This window comes from Anolis sagrei, chromosome Y, assembly GCF_037176765.1.
Source record: "Anolis sagrei isolate rAnoSag1 chromosome Y, rAnoSag1.mat, whole genome shotgun sequence".
NCBI lineage: Eukaryota > Metazoa > Chordata > Lepidosauria > Squamata > Dactyloidae > Anolis > Anolis sagrei.
Genome location: NC_090035.1, coordinates 67,260,749 through 67,267,776, shown reverse-complemented (window position 1 = coordinate 67,267,776; position 7,028 = coordinate 67,260,749).

Below are 7,028 nucleotides of genomic sequence, written 5' to 3'. Positions count from 1 at the left end.
TGATTTTTTAAATGCAACCATAGAAACAGCCAGTTGCAGTTGGTTGGCTCACCATTCTCTTTGACATCATGCTTAGCAGTTACTGACCAACATTCCAAATCTGGAAGTGTACATCATTTCTGCCATCCTTGCATTAATACTGTTGTCCAATTCACCAAACAAGGGATGGGAAACCTGAATTTGGGGCAATAGATGAGAATAGGCAGGCATAGCCCCACCATGCCTTGGCTTAGAAGCAGATGAAAATCCTAACTCCATCCCAAATGCCATTGCTTTGGCTTCAAGGGGAGATAAGAACAAAGAGGCATGGTGCCATCATGGGTATACCCAAAAGTAAATGAAACAGAGGAACAGAGGATTAACTTGGACTTGTCAAATTGGAACATTCAGGCAGTATATAAATGGACAGTATAGGGAAATGGAAAGAATTTTTTAGCTATAATGATACATTGTCTTATTAAATTTACTTTGATGTATGGTGACCTCCTGAATGAATGACTTCCAAGACTTTATCCACATTAAAGAATTATAGCAGGTTGCACCACATTAACATTTTTATTTTTTGTGTTAGGAGTGACTTGAGAAACTGCAAGTTGCTTCTGGTGTGAGAGAATTGGCCATCTGCAAGAATGTTGCCGAGGAGACACCCAGATGTTTTACTATCCTATGGGAGGCTTCCCTCATGTACCTGCACGAGAAGCTGAAGCTGACAGATGGGAGCTTAACTCATTCCCCGGATTCGAACCACCAACCTTTCAGTCAGCAGTCCTGCCAGCATAAGAGTTTAACCCAGGCATCCTCAATTTGCAGCCCTCCAGCTGTTTGGGCCTTCAACTCCCAGAATTCCTGACAATTGAAAAAGCTCATTAGGGCTTCTGGGAATTGGAAGCCCAAACAGCTGGAGGGCCACAGTTTGAGGATGCCTGGTTTCACTCATTGCACCACCAGGGGCTCCAGACCACATTAACTGCCATGGTTCAATTGTTTAGAAGTTTGGGATTTGTAGGTTTGTGTGATTCACCCTTCTTTTTCAGAGAGCTCTGGTGACCCAAGAAAATTAAATCCCAGGATTCCATAGGATGGATCTATGGCATTTAGTGGTGTCAAACTTCCATTGTTGTGTACAGTGAATGGGAAGTCGGTCACTCTATCTTCATCAGTCTTGCTCAGCTCTTACAGACTTAGGACTGTGGCTAAGTCCATTCATCTGTCTTAACCCCTTGTGCTGACAGGACTGCGGACCAAAAGGTCCACAGTTCAAATCCAGGGAGCAGGGTGAGCTCCTGTTTGTCAGCACCAGCTCATGAGGAGACTTAAGAGAAGCCTCCCACAGTATGGTAAAACATCCGTGTGTCCCCTGGGCAATGTCCTTGCAGATGGCCAATTTTCTCACATCAGAAGCAACTTGCAGTTTATTGTTGAAGGCTTTCATGGCCGGAATCACTGGGTTGTTGTAGGTTTTTTTCGGGCTATATGGCCATGTTCTAGAGGCACTTGCAGTTTCTCAAGTTGCTCCTGACATGAAGAAAAAATCTGTCTTGCAAAATGATGCATGTCTAAAAAGTGTGTAGCCAACGAGAAAAGTTTGGAAACCTCTCTCACAGAATGTGGAAGGGGAAATCTCAAACAATGTGATGTATCTCGATGCTTCCAGCCACTAAGAGGCAGTGAAGCATCAATTTTAGAGAGAGAGAACCTCTCATTTCACACTCTTGGGGTTGTATATTGAGCTCATATGTCTGGATTAGCTTCTTTGCTGAAGTGGCATTTTCAGAGGAAAGTGTGAGGATGTCTCTGACCTTTACAGACAGACCTGGAGGATTGAAGGCTGCATGAGAGAAAAGGACAGTGGGGTGTGCGTTCATGCACACACAGAAACACACTGTCTCACCCCCAAACACAATGCAAGAGAGGTCAAACTAAGTGGCACCTGAATAGCTGAAACATGAGGAGGTGATGAATGTGTCCTATTGTCTTGTGCCAATTCCTTTCATGCATGGATGACAGGAAGAGGTGTTTAGAAAGGAGTACCTCGGACTCCAAAACCCAAAGTCAGAGAGCAAGGTCATACCATACCATGGCATTATCATACCATACCATGGCAAAGGCCAAGGGAATTGGGAGTGAGGGTTTTTAAATAGGCCATCCCATGGAAAACAGCCATAAGTTTACATTTGGTGTACACCTAAGGCACCCCTTTGTGGTGTGGGTCAGGAATGCAAACCTGATGAGCAGTGTTTATGTAACTGAATGAGGGCAAATGGAAATGGCCTTGAAACTGGGAGTCCTGGCTCCGCAAAATCCTTTGGACTTGGGGCAGAATTCTTTGTATCTTTTATGAGTGGTTGCCCTGGAGATGTTAAAATTGACCATATCTGGGGAACCAGCTTAGCTGAGGGGTAGGTCAACAAGGGCCACTACCTCGGCTAAAAACACACACCAGGTTCATGCCCCTTTAGTTATATTTCTAAATTCAGAAAAGTTAATTCAGGTAACATTTCAAATAAAGGTTGCCCATGTTTTAGTCCACATTGTTGTCTGGTCTCTTATTGAGATGGTGGAATGGCAAGTGTTGTGGGTTCAATGTATTGTCAAAGGCTTTCATGGCTGGAATCACTGGGTTGTTTGTAGGTTTTTTGGGCTCTATGGCCATGTTCTAGAAGCATTCTTTCGTGACATTTCACCTGCATTTATGGCAGACATCCTCAGAGGTTGTGAGGTCTGTTGTTGGTTTGGTTTTTAATCTCTCGAGTATTTAAGAGGATGTTGGGTTGTGTCCATGGAGTTGGCCAGGAGATTCAGGAAACTGAAGTCCAAAAAGTCTGCACAAAATAAACTGTAAAGTTTCTTGTTCCCGTACCTTGGGAAGTCTGACTTGGCCATGGTGGGCCATGCTCTTGTTATATCCTGTATAAACTACTGCAATGCACTCTATTTGGGGTTGCCTTTGGAGACTATTCAGAAGCTTCAAATGGTCCAACAGGCGGTTACTAACGGGAGCGGCACTCAGGGAGCATACAACTCCTCTGTTGCACCAACTCCACTGACTGCCAATTTGCTACCGGGAACAATTCAAAGTGCTGGATTTAGCCTATAAAGCCCTAAACTGTTCTGGCCCAGTTACCTGTCCGAACCTATCTCCTCCTATGAACTAATCTAGAAGCTTCAGATCATCTGGGGAGGCCCTGCACAATTGGTAGGGAAGAGGGAAAGCCTTCTCAGTGGTGACCCCTAGGCTATGGAACTCACTCTCCAGGGATATTAGATCAGCCCCCTTCCTCCTGACTTTCCAAAAGAAGGTGAAAACTTGGCTCTTTGAGAATACAGTAGAATAGATAACATGAAACTATGAATGATGAACTTGAATTGGCTAGATGATGTTACTGGAAATCTATTTTAACAGTATGACACCAGAAATTGCATGTTTTATTGGCTTTTCTATATGTTTTTATATTGTTATGTTGATTTCTTTTGCTCTTTTCTGCATGCATGTTATAATTTTTATTGTGAATAATACTCCAAAAGCCAGGAGAAACAAAAACGAAAAAAAAGAAGAAAATGGAAAAAAAAACGAGTTCTTGACTTCCGTTCATCTTCTTTATCACGTTGTCTGTATTTTCTTATTCAATATTGCTTTTGTCCTTTCCCTCTTGGTAAGTTAAGTAGTTAAGTCGATATTGTATTTTCTCTGAATATATTCTTCTACTGGAGACCAGTCAGTCTGCGTTGGGCCTCTGCCATTGTTTTTCTTAAGAAGAAAAGTTAGTCTCTTTTGTGAATCTATAGCATGGAATTATGCCAGCCTGTAACCCGCCTTGAGTCTCCATATGGCTGAGAAAGGCGGGCAATAAATATTGTAAATAAATAAACAAGGTTATTTTCATTGGGGTCTTCTTTGGCCCTTGACAATAATTTGTACAATGTTTCAAGTATTTTCCAATATTTGTTTCATCCCTAATCAGAAACATACCTGGGCAATGTGTAGGTGGCGCTGGGTTGTACAGTAATTGTACCTCTTAATACAGATAAGAGAAAGGAAAGGACCAGGCCCGTAGCCAGGATTTCGTTTCGGGGGGGGGGGGGGGGGGGGCTGAATTTTTTTTCAGGGGGGGTTTCGGGGGGGGGGTGAGTTTCGGGGAGGGGGGCTGAGTCTGAGTGAAAGAGGGTCTAGCGTAGCAAACCTTTTGTATCATTACCCCGATACCCCCATGCATATGGGATATATTGAGTATGGTGATCAGATCATGATATGAATAAACATAACAGTTTAAATAATGCACCAATAAGGCCTTTTCGCGAACCACCATGAAAATTTCGGGGGGGGGGGGCTTCAGCCCCCCCCCCCCCCCCCGGCTACATGCCTGGAAAGGACAAAGGCGTCTGAAGAGGAATAGAATATATGTGTTTATTAGAAAACGGCTGTCTAGACCATGTATTGTTTACATAGGATTGAGACAGTCTTGAGAAGATAAGATAGTGACCTTTAGAATCTGGGGCTCTGAAATACGAACCTCTCTGAATACAGATGGCTAAGAGAAAATGAAATCAAACAATGAGCTCCATCTGCCCATAGCAACAACCTGCGAAGTCCCCTCACAGTCTGAGATAAATTAACCACATAATAGCTGGAATTTTGTTGGTCTCCTATGTTGGTCTCCAATGACGATTATTTCTCCAGAGCCGTGCAGGGCGAGCAAAGTTGGGCAAAATCTAGTGGTTCTAGCAGTCGTTCCCTAAAGCCTTCTGAGTCTTCACAAGTTTGGTGCCCATGGCCTCTTCCCACTTTCCAGCTTTTCTGGGAAATTTTATTTATTTATTATTTATTTACTATATTTATATACCACCCTGCTCAGCCCACACGCGACTCGGGGCGGTTTACAATTGGTGCCAAGACCATAAAATAAAAATTCAATACAATAAAAACAATAGAGTAATAAAAACATAACAAAACCAGTAAAATACATTAACATTAGGGTCTCCTGTTAAAAACATTGTCCAATCAGTTTGTCCAACAGTATTATAGGACAAATAGGGTAACAACAGAACTCTGTCCCACTGAGCAGGGTAGCGATCAAAGATAGGAAGCAAGGGACTGAGAAGACCCTGATCTGATATTATTTGGCTAAGAAGAATAGAATCACAGAATTATAAAATTGGAAGAGACAAAAAGGGCAGTCTAGTCCAACCCCCTGTCATGTAGAAAAACACAACTAAAGTACCCTGAGAGATGGCAATCCAATGGCTGTTTAAAAACCTCTGGAGAAGGAAACTTTACCATGCTCCCAGGCAGCCTATTTCATAATTGAATAACTTTTAACATCAAGAGGTTTTTCCTAATGTTTAGGATAGTTGTTCTCAACCTGTGGGTCCCCAAGTGTTTTGGCCTACAACTCCCAGAAATCCCAGCCAGTTTACCAGCTGTTAGGATTTTTGGGAGTTGAAAGCCAAAACATCTGGGGGACCCACAGGTTGAGAACCACTGGTTTAGGAGGAATCTCTTTCCTAAAATTTGGATCTTATAGTTGTGGTTTGTCTATGGAGCACCAAAAAATCAAGCTCCTCAATATGACATTTTTTTTTCAAATATTTAAACTTGGCTATCTTGTCCCTTCCTAAACTTATCTTTTCCAGGATTAACATACCCAGTTCCCTATGCCATTCCTCATAGGGTATGGCTTCCAAAACTTTAATCTTTTGGTAGTCCTTCTCTGGACATGTTCCATCTTGTCAATACCCTTGAATGGTGGTGCCCAGAATAGGACACAGTATTCCAGGTGAGGTCTGACCACAATAGAATAAATTAGTATTATTACTTCCCTTGATCGAATGTATCTTGACTCCACTTTAACAGCCATGATTTTTTTCGTTATCCTGAGTGTCTTGAGAAACTGCAAGTCGCTTCTGGTGTGAGAGAATTGGCCATCTGCAAGGATGTTTCCCAGAGCATGCCCGGATGTTTCTATGTTTTGCCACCCTTGTGACAGAGGGGGCTCATCCATGCTCTTCCTGGATTCAAACCTCCAACCTGTCAGTTTTCAGTTCTGCTTGCACAAGAGTTTAACCCATTGTGCCATTGGGGGCTTCAGCAGCCATGATGCAATGCTATGGAATCCCGGGATCTGAAGTTTTACAAGGTCTTTAGCTTTCTCTGCCAAAGCGTGCTGTTGCCCCACAAGACTACAAATCTCAAGATTCATTGCACTGAGCAATTGCAATTAAAGTGGTGTCAAACTGCATCAATTCTGCAATGTAGATGCACCACAAGAAAACTTAGTCTGAAGCAAAGACCTATAGTATTAAGGCCTTAATTGTAACTCATGATTAAGTATAGTAGTAAAAGTAAAGGTTTCCCCCTGACATTAAGTCCAGTTCTGTCCAACTCTGGGGGTTGGTGCTCATCTCCATTTATAAGCTGAAGAGCCAGCGTTGTCCGTAGACACCTCCAAGGTCATGTGGCCGCATGACTGCATGGAACAGCAAAAATAGTAAACCAAAGTGATGATTCCTAATCTAGCAAATAAGTGGTAGGCGTGATTCTTCCCCAGATCTATATCTCTCTTACTCTAAACCTGCAGCAGTTTGGTTAAACCTACCAAGCAATGTTATACGTATTCATTGACCCTTCTGGATTTTCAGATTTCCAAACATATTGAAGACCCATAAGACAGTCCTATTGTCAAAGGATTTGAATATTGAAATGTAAACTTTCCACTTTGTCAGAATCTGATCCCCTTGAAAGTAATCTCCAAAATGTTAATTATTCTCTATGCAGAATTAAGATTGAGATTCTGTAGACGAATTGTAGCTGAGAGGTAGATATGCAAAGCAAAAGCTAATAATAAAAGCTTTGCTTGGGCTGCATTATTCTAGAAGGCAAGTAAACATCTTGGTTGGATGTTCTCCAAGGGAAAAACAATCTCAATAGAAAACTTGCTTTCAGACTTCATAAACAATATGTATTTGGTTTATCTTTTTCTTTGCTTTATTACTGGATGTATCTGGGAACTGTGTTGGATTAGGAATGAACC